Below are 15,717 nucleotides of genomic sequence, written 5' to 3' on the forward strand. Positions count from 1 at the left end.
AGAGCTCCTACAAGGTGATGAACGTCTTAAAATGATCCACTCAGAAGAGCATTACATTTGTGCTACTATTCTGGATCCACGCTACAAAAAGGCGCTGGCAGGCCAAGCATTCTTTCCTTTTGATGATGAACATGTTCCAAAGTACAAACGTTGGCTAGCCTTGTCAGCCAAGAAGTTTGAAAGAGAACGGCAGAAAATTGAAGGAAATGGCAGTACATCAGCAGGCCATCCCCAGTCAAAACAATCCACTTCTGCACCTGTGGCTGTGGCACAAGTGACCTCTCAGCTGTTAAAGACACCGGCAACTGGATCATCTGCACCAGACACAACAGAAACATTGGAGGCTGAAGAGGATTGGCTAGCTCGGCTTGGGTATGGTTCTCAAAAGGGCAGAGGCACAGCAACAGCTAAGCAAAGTGGAGGAACCCTGGATGAGGACCTTGAGTCGATGGTGAAGGACTATCTGAATGACTCAACAGAGGTCTATGTTAATGCTGACCCATTGGCGTATTGGCATGGGAAAAAAGAATTGTGGCCAGAGCTCACAAACCTGGCTTTAAACTACTTGTCTTGCCCACTCGCAAACGTGTCTTCTGAATGTGTTTTCAGTGCTGCTGGTGGCATTGTAACTTCCAAACGGAGCCGCCTCTCGCCCAAAAATGTGGCGAGGTTAACAATGATCAAGATGAATCAGCACCTCATACCACCAGATTTCAGAGTACGAGAAAGCGCGCCGGATGAAGACGAGGTGGCCAGCAACATAGATGAGGGAATTTCTACTCTGTCAGGTGACACTGAGCTCACCCTGCCTGAATTCGCAGAGTATGATGACGAAGCCTTATTCTTATCCCTGGACCGTGATACCGAGCCCTGAAAATGAGACAACGAATCAATAACTTTCTTTTTCGTCCTTATTCACTTTTATTCCTGTGTGTCTGTCTTTCTTTGTTGTGCACAGTTAATGTATTTCAAACTTTAATCAGATAATCACAAAAACAAGCCCATCAGCAGAACTGTCTTGACTGGTTTGCTAATTGATTTGAAGGTGCCGCAGTCTGCATTCCTCAGGTTCACAAGTTCAGAAGAACATGCTCCTCTATCCTCCTCCTCCAGACTCCTATTTCCATCAAAGCAGAGGGCTGGTTTACGCCCAATGAAGAAAGACTCAGCACTTGTGGGGGTGTTGTTCTACCTCTTTGCAGGTGAGTTGACGGCTCTGGGACCATTGTTGGGAAGCTCTAATACCGGATAAAAGTGGTTTGGACCAAATCCGAGGCGCAAATTTTTTAGTGTTTTTGCTGACTTGCTTGCCTTTGAGGTGCTCTTAGGGGGGGTTCCGTCTGTTTGTGGGTGAGTTTCGGGGTCTGTTAGCACTGCTGGGACACTCTAATCTTGATTGCATTTGCTTTTCAGGAAATCCGTGGTGGCAAACCGGACGTATGGCCTAGCTACGCAGCGCGTTTGGACCGAAGGCCGATAAATATTGCAAGTATGAGATGTTGCTTTTGGGCTGTTTGGGGGTGTTATGCTTCTTGGCGGGTGGGTTGGCGGGTCTTGGGGCATTCCTGGGAAGGTCTAATACCGGGTAGAAGTGGTTGGGACGAAATCCAGGCCGATTTTTTTTTTGTGCTATTTCTGACATTTTGCTCAATGTAGCGTTTTCGGGGGCCTGTTTGGGGGGCTTCCTGGTGTTTGTGGGTGGGTTTCGGGGTCTGGGAGCACTGCTGGGACACTCTAATCTTGATTGCATTTGCTTTTCAGGAAATCCGTGGTGGCAACCCTGATTTATGGCCTAGCTACGCAGCGCGTTTGGACCGAAGGCCGAGAAATATTGCAAGTATGAGATTTTGCTTTTGGGCTGTTTGGGGGTGTTATGCTTCTTGGTGGGTGTGTTGGCGGGTCTTGGGGCATTCCTGGGAAGGTCTAATACCGGGTAGAAGTGGTTGGGACAAAATCCACGCCGATTTTTTGTTGTTGCTATTTCTGACATTTTGCTCAATGTAGCGTTTTCGTGGGCCTGTTTGGGGGGCTTCCTGGTGTTTGTGGGTGAGTTTCGGGGTCTGGGAGCACTGCTGGGACCCTCTAATCTTGATTGCATTTGCTTTTCAGGAAATCCGTGGTGGCAAACCGGACCTATGGCCTAGCTACGCAGCGCGTTTGGACCGAAGGCCGAGAAATATTGCAAGTATGAGATTTTGCTTTTGGGCTGTTTGGGGGTGTAATGCTTCTTGGCGGGTGGGTTGGCGGGTCTTGGGGCATTCCTGGGAAGGTCTAATACCGGGTAGAAGTGGTTGGGACAAAATCCACGCCGATTTTTTGTTGTTGCTATTTCTGACATTTTGCTCAATGTAGCGTTTTCGGGGGCCTGTTTGGGGGGCTTCCTGGTGTTTGTGGGTGGGTTTCGGGGTCTGGGCGCACTGCTGGCTATATATACTTTACTTTGCAAGAGGTTTGAAGAAAATCCATGGTGGCAGAGGGGAGTTAGGGCCTAGCTGCAGAGCGCGCGAGGAGTGATTTGGGAAATTTGGAAAAAAAGTACCAAGTCCCCATTTTTGTACTTTTGCTCTTTGGCTGTTTGGGGGTCTTCTACTCGTTTTCTCCTGGGTGGACGGCTCTGGGGCCATTGCTGGGAAGCTCTAATACCGGATAAAAGTGGTTTGGACAAAATCCACGCCGATTTTTTTTGTTGCTATTGTCTGACATTTTGCTCAATGTAGCATTTTCGGGGGCCTGTTTGGGGGGCTTCCTGGTGTTTGTGGGTGAGTTTCGGGGTCTGGGAGCACTGCTGGGACACTCTAATCTTGATTGCATTTGCTTTTCAGGAAATCCGTGGTGGCAACCCCGACTTATGGCCTAGCTACGCAGCGCGTTTGGACCGAAGGCCGAGAAATATTGCAAGTATGAGATTTTGCTTTTGGGCTGTTTGGGGGCGTTATGCTTCTTGGCGGGTGGGTTGGCGGGTCTTGGGGCATTCCTGGGAAGGTCTAATACCGGGTAGAAGTGGTTGGGACAAAATCCACGCCGATTTTTTGTTGTTGCTATTTCTGACATTTTGCTCAATGTAGCGTTTTCTGGGGCCTGTTTGGGGGGCTTCCTGGTGTTTGTGGGTGGGTTTCAGGGTCTGGGCGCACTGCTGGCTATATATACTTTACTTTGCAAGAGTTTTGAAGCAAATCCATGGTGGCAGAGGGGAGTTAGGGCCTAGCTGCAGAGCGCGCGCGGAGTGATTTGGGAAATTTGGAAAAAAATGACAAAGTCCCCATTTTTGTACTTTTGCTCTTTGGCTGTTTGGGGGTCTTCTACTCGTTTTCTCCTGGGTGGACGGCTCTGGGGCCATTGCTGGGAAGCTCTAATACCGGATAAAAGTGGTTTGGACAAAATCCACGCCGATTTTTTTTGTTGCTATTGTCTGACATTTTGCTCAATGTAGCATTTTCGGGGGCCTGTTTGGGGGGCTTCCTGGTGTTTGTGGGTGAGTTTCGGGGTCTGGGAGCACTGCTGGGACACTCTAATCTTGATTGCATTTGCTTTTCAGGAAATCCGTGGTGGCAACCCCGACTTATGGCCTAGCTACGCAGCGCGTTTGGACCGAAGGCCGAGAAATATTGCAAGTATGAGATTTTGCTTTTGGGCTGTTTGGGGGCGTTATGCTTCTTGGCGGGTGGGTTGGCGGGTCTTGGGGCATTCCTGGGAAGGTCTAATACCGGGTAGAAGTGGTTGGGACAAAATCCACGCCGATTTTTTGTTGTTGCTATTTCTGACATTTTGCTCAATGTAGCGTTTTCTGGGGCCTGTTTGGGGGGCTTCCTGGTGTTTGTGGGTGGGTTTCAGGGTCTGGGCGCACTGCTGGCTATATATACTTTACTTTGCAAGAGTTTTGAAGCAAATCCATGGTGGCAGAGGGGAGTTAGGGCCTAGCTGCAGAGCGCGCGCGGAGTGATTTGGGAAATTTGGAAAAAAATGACAAAGTCCCCATTTTTGTACTTTTGCTCTTTGGCTGTTTGGGGGTCTTCTACTCGTTTTCTCCTGTGTTGACGGCTCTGGGGCCATTGCTGGGAAGCTCTAATACCGGATAAAAGTGGTTTGGACTAAGCATGGGCGAATTTTGCGGATCTCGCGTTCGCGAATTTTGCGGATTTGCGAACTCGCAATCCGCAAAATCCGCGAATTCCCGCGAATTTGCGGATTTTTTTTTTTTGTGTTCGCCCGTGTTTCTGCCAGTTCGCGAGGGTTTTTACAATTTCGCAATTTGCGAACTTACCTGTCGGGTCGCAAGTTTTGCGAACTTGTTGTTTCTACGTGTCCAGCCTGTTTGGGACACTCTTCTTCATCACTGCCACTCTCTATCACCACTGCCACTCTCTGACTACTCATGCCACCCTCTGGCCCACCCATGCCACCCTCTGTTTCATCACCACACCCTCTGGTTGTCCAGTGTACATTATTTTCGGCAAAGCAAAGCACACCTTCCCTGCCTCAAGTGACCTGAATTAATTTGGGGCTGATTAATGTGTCACAGAATATTTTTTTAGCTGGCACCTGCTTTCTTAGTGCGCCCTGATTAGTGATCTTTTGCACTTGCTAAGTGCTTTCATTGTTGCAAAATTAGTTACAACACCTGCCCTGCCCCAACTGACAATAATGAATTAGGGGCTGCTTAATGGATTTTAACTTCCAGCCTGGCTCCTGCTTGTCTCCCTTAGCTGTAATTCAGGACCTTTGTGGCATATGTGTAACTATTCTGAGGTTCAGAGCAGGGTCACATAATAGTTGCAACTGGCAACTGAACTCTGGAGGGGCCCCTCAGGAAGCACTACAGGAAATGGCTACTAATGATGAGCCTGAACTTTTGAACCTGGCAAGTAGTTTCAGTTTTGCTAAGATCGTATTTCTGCAATTTAGCACTTATTCGCGGGGCGCGAAGTTGTACTGGGAAGCCGCGAACTCATGCGAATAGTGCGAGCAGTGCGAGCAAAATCCGCTGCTCGCGGATTTGCGGATTTTGCGGGAGATTCGCGAATCTCGCGGATTGCGAATTTCCCGAAAATCCGCAAAATCCGCGAGCGAAACGGATTTTCCGCCCATACCTAGTTTGGACAAAATCCACACCGAATTTTTTTTGCTATTTTTGACATTTTGCTCAATGTAGCGTTTTCGGGGGCCTGTTTGGGGGGCTTCCTGGTGTTTGTGGGTGAGTTTCGGGGTCTGGGAGCACTGTTGGGACACTCTAATCTTGATTGCATTTGCTTTTCAGAAAATCCGTGGTGACAACCCCGACTTATGGCCTAGCTACGCAGCGCATTTGGACCGAAGGCCGAGAAATATTGCAAGTATGAGATTTTGCTTTTGGGCTGTTTGGGGGTGTTATGCTTCTTGGCGGGTGGGTTGGCGGGTCTTGGGGCATTCCTGGGAAGGTCTAATACCGGGTAGAAGTGGTTGGGACAAAATCCACGCCGATTTTTTGTTGTTGCTATTTCTGACATTTTTCTCAATGTAGCGTTTTCGGGGGCCTGTTTGGGGGGCTTCCTGGTGTTTGTGGGTCAGTTTCGGGGTCTGGGAGCACTGCTGGGACACTCTAATCTTGATTGCATTTGCTTTTCAGGAAATCCGTGGTGGCAAACCGGACCTATGGCCTAGCTACGCAGCGCGTTTGGACCGAAGGCCGAGAAATATTGCAAGTATGAGATTTTGCTTTTGGGCTGTTTGGGGGTGTTATGCTTCTTGGCGGGTGGGTTGGCGGGTCGTGGGGCATTCCTGGGAAGGTCTAATACCGGGTAGAAGTGGTTGGGACAAAATCCACGCCGATTTTTTTTGCAATTTCTGACATTTTGCTCAATGTAGCGTTTTCGGGGGCCTGTTTGGGGGGCTTCCTGGTGTTTGTGGGTGAGTTTCGGGGTCTGGGAGCACTGCTGGGACACTCTAATCTTGATTGCATTTACTTTTCAGGAAATCCGTGGTGGCAAACCGGACCTATGGCCTAGCTACGCAGCGCGTTTGGACCGAAGGCCGAGAAATATTGCAAGTATGAGATTTTGCTTTTGGGCTGTTTGGGGGTGTTATGCTTCTTGGCGGGTGGGTTGGCGGGTCTTGGGGCATTCCTGGGAAGGTCTAATACCAGGTAGAAGTGGTTGGGACAAAATCCAGGCCGATTTTATTTGTTGCTATTTCTGACACTTTGCTCAATGTAGCGTTTTCGGGGGCCTGTTTGGGGGGCTTCCTGGTGTTTGTGGGTGGGTTTCGGGGTCTGGGCGCACTGCTGGCTATATATACTTTACTTTGCAAGAGGTTTGAAGCAAATCCATGGTGGCAGAGGGGAGTTAGGGCCTAGCTGCAGAGCGCGCGTGGAGTGATTTGGGAAATTTGGAAAAAAATGACCAAGTCCCCATTTTTGTACTTTTGCTTTTTGGCTGTTTGGGGGTCTTCTACTCGTTTTCTCCTGGGTTGACGGCTCTGGGGCCATTGCTGGGAAGCTCTAATACCGGATAAATGTGGTTTGGACAAAATCCACGCCAATTTTTTTTGTTGCTATTTCTGACATTTTGCTCAATGTAGCGTTTTCGGGGGCCTGTTTGGGGGGCTTCCTGGTGTTTGTGGGTGAGTTTCGGGGTCTGGGAGCACTGCTGGGACACTCTAATCTTGATTGCATTTGCTTTTCAGGAAATCCGTGGTGGCAACCCCGACTTATGGCCTAGCTACGCAGCGCGTTTGGACCGAAGGCCGAGAAATATTGCAAGTATGAGATTTTGCTTTTGGGCTGTTTGGGGGTGTAATGCTTCTTGGCGGGTGGGTTGGCGGGTCTTGGGGCATTCCTGGGAAGGTCTAATACCGGGTAGAAGTGGTTGGGACAAAATCCACGCCGATTTTTTGTTGTTGCTATTTCTGACATTTTGCTCAATGTAGCGTTTTCGGGGGCCTGTTTGGGGGGCTTCCTGGTGTTTGTGGGTGGGTTTCGGGGTCTGGGCGCACTGCTGGCTATATATACTTTACTTTGCAAGAGGTTTGAAGCAAATCCATGGTGGCAGAGGGGAGTTAGGGCCTAGCTGCAGAGCGCGCGCGGAGTGATTTGGGAAATTTGGAAAAAAATTACCAAGTCCCCATTTTTGTACTTTTGCTCTTTGGCTGTTTGGGGGTCTTCTACTCGTTTTCTCCTGGGTGGACGGCTCTGGGGCCATTGCTGGGAAGCTCTAATACCGGATAAAAGTGGTTTGGACAAAATCCACGCCGATTTTTTTTGTTGCTATTGTCTGACATTTTGCTCAATGTAGCGTTTTCGGGGGCCTGTTTGGGGGGCTTCCTGGTGTTTGTGGGTGAGTTTCGGGGTCTGGGAGCACTGCTGGGACACTCTAATCTTGATTGCATTTGCTTTTCAGGAAATCCGTGGTGGCAACCCCGACTTATGGCCTAGCTACGCAGCGCGTTTGGACCGAAGGCCGAGAAATATTGCAAGTATGAGATTTTGCTTTTGGGCTGTTTGGGGGCGTTATGCTTCTTGGCGGGTGGGTTGGCGGGTCTTGGGGCATTCCTGGGAAGGTCTAATACCGGGTAGAAGTGGTTGGGACAAAATCCACGCCGATTTTTTGTTGTTGCTATTTCTGACATTTTGCTCAATGTAGCGTTTTCTGGGGCCTGTTTGGGGGGCTTCCTGGTGTTTGTGGGTGGGTTTCAGGGTCTGGGCGCACTGCTGGCTATATATACTTTACTTTGCAAGAGGTTTGAAGCAAATCCATGGTGGCAGAGGGGAGTTAGGGCCTAGCTGCAGAGCGCGCGCGGAGTGATTTGGGAAAATTTGGAAAAAAATGACAAAGTCCCCATTTTTGTACTTTTGCTCTTTGGCTGTTTGGGGGTCTTCTACTCGTTTTCTCCTGTGTTGACGGCTCTGGGGCCATTGCTGGGAAGCTCTAATACCGGATAAAAGTGGTTTGGACTAAGCATGGGCGAATTTTGCGGATCTCGCGTTCGCGAATTTTGCAGATTTGCGAACTCGCAATCCGCAAAATCCGCGAATTCCCGCGAATTTGCGGATTTTTTTTTTGTGTTCGCCCGTGTTTCTGCCAGTTCGCGAGGGTTTTTACAATTTCGAAATTTGCGAACTTACCTGTCGGGTCGCAAGTTTTGCGAACTTGTTGTTTCTACGTGTCCAGCCTGTTTGGGACACTCTTCTTCATCACTGCCACTCTCTATCACCACTGCCACTCTCTGACTACTCATGCCACCCTCTGGCCCACCCATGCCACCCTCTGTTTCATCACCACACCCTCTGGTTGTCCAGTGTACATTATTTTCGGCAAAGCAAAGCACACCTTCCCTGCCTCAAGTGACCTGAATTAATTTGGGGCTGATTAATGTGTCACAGAATATTTTTTTAGCTGGCACCTGCTTCCTTAGTGCGCCCTGATTAGTGATCTTTTGCACTTGCTAAGTGCTTTCATTGTTGCAAAATTAGTTACAACACCTGCCCTGCCCCAACTGACAATAATGAATTAGGGGCTGCTTAATGGATTTTAACTTCCAGCCTGGCTCCTGCTTGTCTCCCTTAGCTGTAATTCAGGACCTTTGTGGCATATGTGTAACTATTCTGAGGTTCAGAGCAGGGTCACATAATAGTTGCAACTGGCAACTGAACTCTGGAGGGGCCCCTCAGGAAGCACTACAGGAAATGGCTACTAATGATGAGCCTGAACTTTTGAACCTGGCAAGTAGTTTCAGTTTTGCTAAGATCGTATTTCTGCAATTTAGCACTTATTCGCGGGGCGCGAAGTTGTACTGGGAAGCTGCGAACTCATGCGAACAGTGCGAGCAGTGCGAGCAAAATCCGCTGCTCGCGGATTTGCGGATTTTGCGGGAGATTCGCGAATCTCGCGGATTGCGAATTTCCCGAAAATCCGCAAAATCCGCGAGCGAAACGGATTTTCGGCCCATACCTAGTTTGGACAAAATCCACACCGAATTTTTTTTGCTATTTTTGACATTTTGCTCAATGTAGCGTTTTCGGGGGCCTGTTTGGGGGGCTTCCTGGTGTTTGTGGGTGAGTTTCGGGGTCTGGGAGCACTGCTGGGACACTCTAATCTTGATTGCATTTGCTTTTCAGAAAATCCGTGGTGACAACCCCGACTTATGGCCTAGCTACGCAGCGCGTTTGGACCGAAGGCCGAGAAATATTGCAAGTATGAGATTTTGCTTTTGGGCTGTTTGGGGGTGTTATGCTTCTTGGCGGGTGGGTTGGCGGGTCTTGGGGCATTCCTGGGAAGGTCTAATACCGGGTAGAAGTGGTTGGGACAAAATCCACGCCGATTTTTTGTTGTTGCTATTTCTGACATTTTGCTCAATGTAGCGTTTTCGGGGGCCTGTTTGGGGGGCTTCCTGGTGTTTGTGGGTCAGTTTCGGGGTCTGGGAGCACTGCTGGGACACTCTAATCTTGATTGCATTTGCTTTTCAGGAAATCCGTGGTGGCAAACCGGACCTATGGCCTAGCTACGCAGCGCGTTTGGACCGAAGGCCGAGAAATATTGCAAGTATGAGATTTTGCTTTTGGGCTGTTTGGGGGTGTTATGCTTCTTGGCGGGTGGGTTGGCGGGTCGTGGGGCATTCCTGGGAAGGTCTAATACCGGGTAGAAGTGGTTGGGACAAAATCCACGCCGATTTTTTTTGCAATTTCTGACATTTTGCTCAATGTAGCGTTTTCGGGGGCCTGTTTGGGGGGCTTCCTGGTGTTTGTGGGTGAGTTTCGGGGTCTGGGAGCACTGCTGGGACACTCTAATCTTGATTGCATTTACTTTTCAGGAAATCCGTGGTGGCAAACCGGACCTATGGCCTAGCTACGCAGCACGTTTGGACCGAAGGCCGAGAAATATTGCAAGTATGAGATTTTGCTTTTGGGCTGTTTGGGGGTGTTATGCTTCTTGGCGGGTGGGTTGGCGGGTCTTGGGGCATTCCTGGGAAGGTCTAATACCGGGTAGAAGTGGTTGGGACAAAATCCTCGCGGAAAAGCCTTTTGGCACTTTTTGTAACTTAGGGTTCGTTAGGGTTAGCCCTAGCAGCAGGATTGCATGTGTTTCGGGGTGTTCTAGATTTTTGCAACTGAGTTCTGGGGTCTTAGAGCAGCACTCGTGAGAATGTGTAATTTTGGTTGCAAGTCATTTGAAGAAAATCCATGGTGGGAAAGGGGGGATTTGGCATAGTTAAAGAAAGCCTTTGCCACTATTCTTAACTTAGGGTTCGTTAGGGTTAGCAGTATTTCTATTGCATGTGTTTGGGTGGGGGGGTTTTCGAGTCTTGGAGCGATGCTGGCTATGGATACTTTTGCTTGGTTGCTTGCAAGTGGTTTGAATGCAATCATCGGTGGGTAAGGGGGTACTTGGGCCTACTTTTACTTTCAAAGTACGTTTTGTCACCAGTTTACTGCTAGGCCTCGTTTTTTGAGATTTGATTGGGGGTCTTCTACATTTTTGCGACTGGCTTTAGTAAGGGTCTGGGTGGGAGCACTGCTGGGAAGATCTAATTTTGTTCTAAAACACAGTTTACAGGACACCAAGCTTGAGGGGAAAGATCTGCTACATTAATTTGCCCATACTTATTTATCCTTCAAAAGGTGACTCAGACAGAGTACGCACTTTCAAAAATATTGTACTGTCTACTAGGAAAATCAAAGTGTGACTTTTTGCACTCCACAGCCTACATACCTTATATTTATTTATCAGTGTTGTTGTAATATTATATCACTTCCTGTTTTTCGTTGAATAATTACAGGCCGGGTTTCAGTCTGTGCAATGGGGAAAAAAGGATGGAGTCAGGCTTCACATTAGCGAGCCACAATTCAGCATCAGGCAGGCAGTGGACAGGGTGTCTTCTGGTCACCAACATTGATGGACGAAGCGTCAGCTGCAATGGAGGAGTGCCGCTAATAAGAGGATTTTTTTTCTGCAGGCAACTTACTTACCAAATTCAACAGGACAACTACAACAACATACAGATACAGTATCCTTTGTCTTTTTCTCTGACTGTGACTGCATTTCTTGGATCTCTCTCTGCTTCTAAATTGATCCCTTAACACATCACTTAGTCCACTCCACTATCACATCTGCACCACACATAGTCATTTGTAAGTGCTCCTACGTAATTCGCAAGTCGCAGCACGCCCCAGCCCGTAGAGGACTGGGAAGGCCCCAATGATGAAGCATGTCACCAAGGGGCAACCCTGGTGAGTGAGGGGACACCTAGAAAAAGAGCAATTTCTCCTTTTCTATCTACTATACCTTCCAGACCAACCCCATTGAGTGTTGTGAATGGATTTATAGTGACCAGCAAGGCTCTCAGGTATCTGGCAACAGAGACCTTATGTTGAATATAGTTATCAATAATTCCACACACGCCCTGTACTGTCGCATTCTTTCTTCCACAGTTGTCGAAAGTACTACTTACTTTTCACTGACATGCATGCAGTAGTGCATGCACTTTCAAAGATTGATGGATAGGTTTGTACCCAAAGATTTGTTTATGTTCAATTGTTTGTCCATGCTGTGCTTTTTTTACAGGGTGTCTTCTGGTGACCAACATCGATGGACGAAGCGTCGGCTGCAATAGAGGAGTGCCGCTAATAAGAGGATTTTTTTTTCTGCAGGCAACTTACTTACCAAATTCAACAGGACAACTACAACAACATACAGATACAGTATCCTTAGTCTTTTTCTCTGACTGTGACTGCATTTCTTGGATCTCTCTCTGCTTCTAAATTGATCCCATAACACATCACTTAGTCCACTCCATTATCACATCTGCACCACACATAGTCATTTGTAAGTGCTCCTACGTAATTCGCAAGTCGCAGCACGCCCCAGCCCGTAGAGGACTGGGATGGCCCCAATGATGAAGCATGTCACCAAGGGGCAACCCTGGTGAGTGAGGGGACACCTAGAAAAAGAGCAATTTCTCCTTTTCTATCTACTATACCTTCCAGACCAACCCCATTGAGTGTTGTGAATGGATTTATAGTGACCAGCAAGGCTCTCAGGTATCTGGCAACAGAGACCTTATGTTGAATATAGTTATCAATAATTCCACACACGCCCTGTACTGTCGCATTCTTTCTTCCACAGTTGTCGAAAGTACTACTTACTTTTCACTGACATGCATGCAGTAGTGCATGCACTTTCAAAGATTGATGGATAGGTTTGTACCCAAAGATTTGTTTATGTTCACAATTGTTTGTCCATGCTGTGCTAGTTTTTTCTTGTCTCCCAAAACCTTTCCCAAAAACCCCCGTACCCATCCATTTTTCAAACCCTAACCCTCTTCCCCCGGGCTGTGTGGTTTTGATTGATGTGTGACTAAATTACAGCAATAAATCCACACACTTGCTGGGGAGGATAAGGTGATAGCAACAGGCTGGTGAAGAAATCCGAGGATATATTCTTACTCTGCTTGACAAAGACCCATGGCTAATGTCAAAGAACTTCAACCAAATTAGTTATACTTTACCATTTGTTAGGCTACAATGTGGCACTGTTCTAGTGTACTTTTGTCACCTGCTATATTCTCTATTGTACCGTTGTATTGCTCAGGAGGACAAACCAGATTTCATTTTCTTTTTTTTCATAGGCATGCAACTGCCACTGTGTCACACCACTAGTACCACCGCTATGAGGACATTTTATCCGCCCAGGATTGCCAACCTTATTCGCTGTTTCCCGTGGAGCCAGCCCTGGGCCTAGCCCTACTTGCAAACAGAAATTACAGGTAAGATAGGCGTTTGGTTGGAGGTAGTATAATGGAGTATTAGGAGAGACGAGAGATTGGATTGACGGTAGTACTACTAAAGTCCTAGGACTATTCAGGAAAACAAACTTACTGTTAACCCCCCACCCACCAGACTCAAAAGCAGTAAAAAACAGGTATGGTCAGATAAAGTTTCAAAAAGTATATTTTTATAGCCCTAACAAAAGAATCTCCCGCAAGACCCTCCCTAACCCCAACGATTGTCCTTCAAAAGTCCCCAAAAAACCCAACTCCCAATTCCCACCCCCCAAAAGTCTCTAAAAAAGGGGCAAGGGACACTATGGCAGGGTGCTGTTGGATTTAGCAGCCAGGGCATCATGCTCCTTGCGGAGGGTGGCAAGTTCGAAGCGGAGGCCCTCCACCAAGTTCTTATAGTTATGGACCTCCTGCTCCAGGTAGGACAGTCTGAGGGATAAGCGGCGCCGGTGTGCCTTGCAAATCCTGTGAGGGGCAGCTGCTTTCTTTGCTGCTCGGCTGTGGCGTTTGGCTTTGGTAGCCCGGCTCCGTACCGCTGGAGCACTGCGCTGGCTGGCAGCCCGCACGGAGGAGGATACAGCTGTCCCAGTGGACGCTGTTGTTGTACCAGACTGCGTCTCCTCCTCCTCCAGGGCCACCAGCCGCCGATATTCAGCCACAGTGGCATCCAGCCTCCGTTGCCGGGCCATTCGAGCCAGCTCCTTCCTCCTTGATGGTGTCTTGGATTTGGAAGGAGCAACTACATGAAAAAAGAAATACATAGTCTGTAACCAATGCTCCTTAAGATTAACACAACATGATTGAGCAGAATGTTGTCACAGTACAAGTAGCAAATTGAAAGCACAGTAAATAACTATTGAGGACAGTATCTATGTAACCTCCGACTTCTTCATCCTTGCTCTAACATTAGTGGGAGTTTAAGGAACAAATTCTACGAGCACTATGGACTTCCATTAGAGTCGACTATGACAGTACACCACTCTTATTCTTCTTCTTCTCTCTTGTTTAGGAAAATTGGTACGTTATCTTATGCAAGCCGGCATAATGCCAGCGCAGTGAACTTGCACCCGAGAAAAACAGACGCACACCATGGTGAGTGAGACAGACTTGCGTTACTGTACCGGTCCAGTACATGCAGGTGGTGAAGCTCTTACTTTTCTATTACGGATGGCACTGAGAATACTCTGTTAAAAGGGCTACTGCTTAATTAATTTAGCTTTCACCCTACAGTGCAAATGAGTATTAGAAAAGGAAAATGAAGAAGCTAAATTATCTGATTATCTATCACTTCACATGGGATGTATTTGATGACATATGGGATGACTTTAGGTGCTTTGCTTATTATTGAGTGAACAGTGATACCCCCACACATGAATGACGTACTACTACTAAACTAAAGTTATTAAGAGAGGTAGGGAGTGTCTACCGTAATAACCGGATATATGCTGTGCTTGCAGTTGCAATACAAACTATTGCTACTATTCATGGTAGTATTTGGACAACGTTACAACTTCTTTTCCTTGCCTTTCCTACACTGGAACGGACGTGCGGGTGCGGTGTTACATGCTCTTCAAAGTAACACTTAGTTCATCCAGTGACCGTCTACTCTCTCTAGATACACATATGCTATCTAAGAGTCAGATAGTACCATGAATGATCCAGGCATCCATCCATTCAAAGTATATGCACACATACAGTTTCTGTCTCACCCACCCAGGCTGTTCTCCTTCCACCCATCCTTGCTTCATCATTCACCCAGCCATGCACCATACCATATTCTTTCCTTCCCAGCCACCTCGGGGACCAAGCAAACACATATCATTCTTCTTTGCCAGTCATCATTACATTTCTCGTCCTTCCACACTTACTTACACCCTTCTTTCGCTTTTCATTCATCCCATCCATCAAGTTCACCTCAGATCTGATTGGGATTCTTCTCACCAAAAACTTCACAGCTAAGTCGAAGTACATTTAGAGGAGGCTACTACCTGGTTTATTTATAATACACCCGTGCAGAAAGCACACTCTGCAGTCTTCAATCTCAATGACTAAGGAATGTATAGCTTACCTCTGCCCGCCACCACCGTGCGAACCCTCACAGGCATGTCCTTGTCCGGCACTTGCACCGCCTCCTCCCCAGAGTTGTCCTCCTCGTCCAATGCCACCACCACCTCCACGCTGGCCCCGTCTCCAGATGTTCCACCTACAAAGTACATTTAATAATGTTAGAATACACCACTCACTACTATATAATATTTGGTCTAGGATGAAGAAAGAAATGTGAAAAAAACAGTATACAATTTAATAATTTATGACTGTGTACTCTAAAGTAAAAATGTCCCTTTTTCCAGGGAAGGCTGTTGTCTTTCTGCACTTTTTGGCACAACTGATGAATGTTTGCTTTTTACTTTTTAACACGCAACACTTTTTCTCCTAACAGACAGAAGCTTGACTTCTAAGAACACGAGCAGGATCAAGTTCAAACCAGGTGAGAGCTCGGCTCGACCACAAGAAATGTGTCCAATTAATCGTCAGCACTAAGCACTTTTCCATTTTCAGTTACACGTTCACTTTTATGACAAACTTGATTTTAATAAATGTGTTTACTTTTATTAAAGCTTTTAAACTTAAATGGACTCTGTGGTTTTTGGTCCTCCAGACTAGAGTGGATGAGCTAAAGGTTTTGGAATTTTTGCAAGCATGAGTCCGTGCCTCTGCCATAGGTGACTTTGGGAGCTAAATGACTCTGCCACACTATCTAGTCAGTAAGGAGATTGGGGGTTCAACTACAAAGTCTGTTATCACTGAGGTATGTGGAAAGTCTAACAGCACCTATTATAATTGATAAGCTAAGCAATGCATTATTTAGTGTCCATAGTTCTGTTTGTGCAGATTTGTCCCTGCAACAGTAGTAGAATGGATTGTCCTCCTATCCAAACCAAAAGTAAAGTAGTATCTTATTCTTTCTTG

This window comes from Lissotriton vulgaris, chromosome 2_2 (assembly GCF_964263255.1).
Source record: "Lissotriton vulgaris chromosome 2_2, aLisVul1.2, whole genome shotgun sequence".
NCBI lineage: Eukaryota > Metazoa > Chordata > Amphibia > Caudata > Salamandridae > Lissotriton > Lissotriton vulgaris.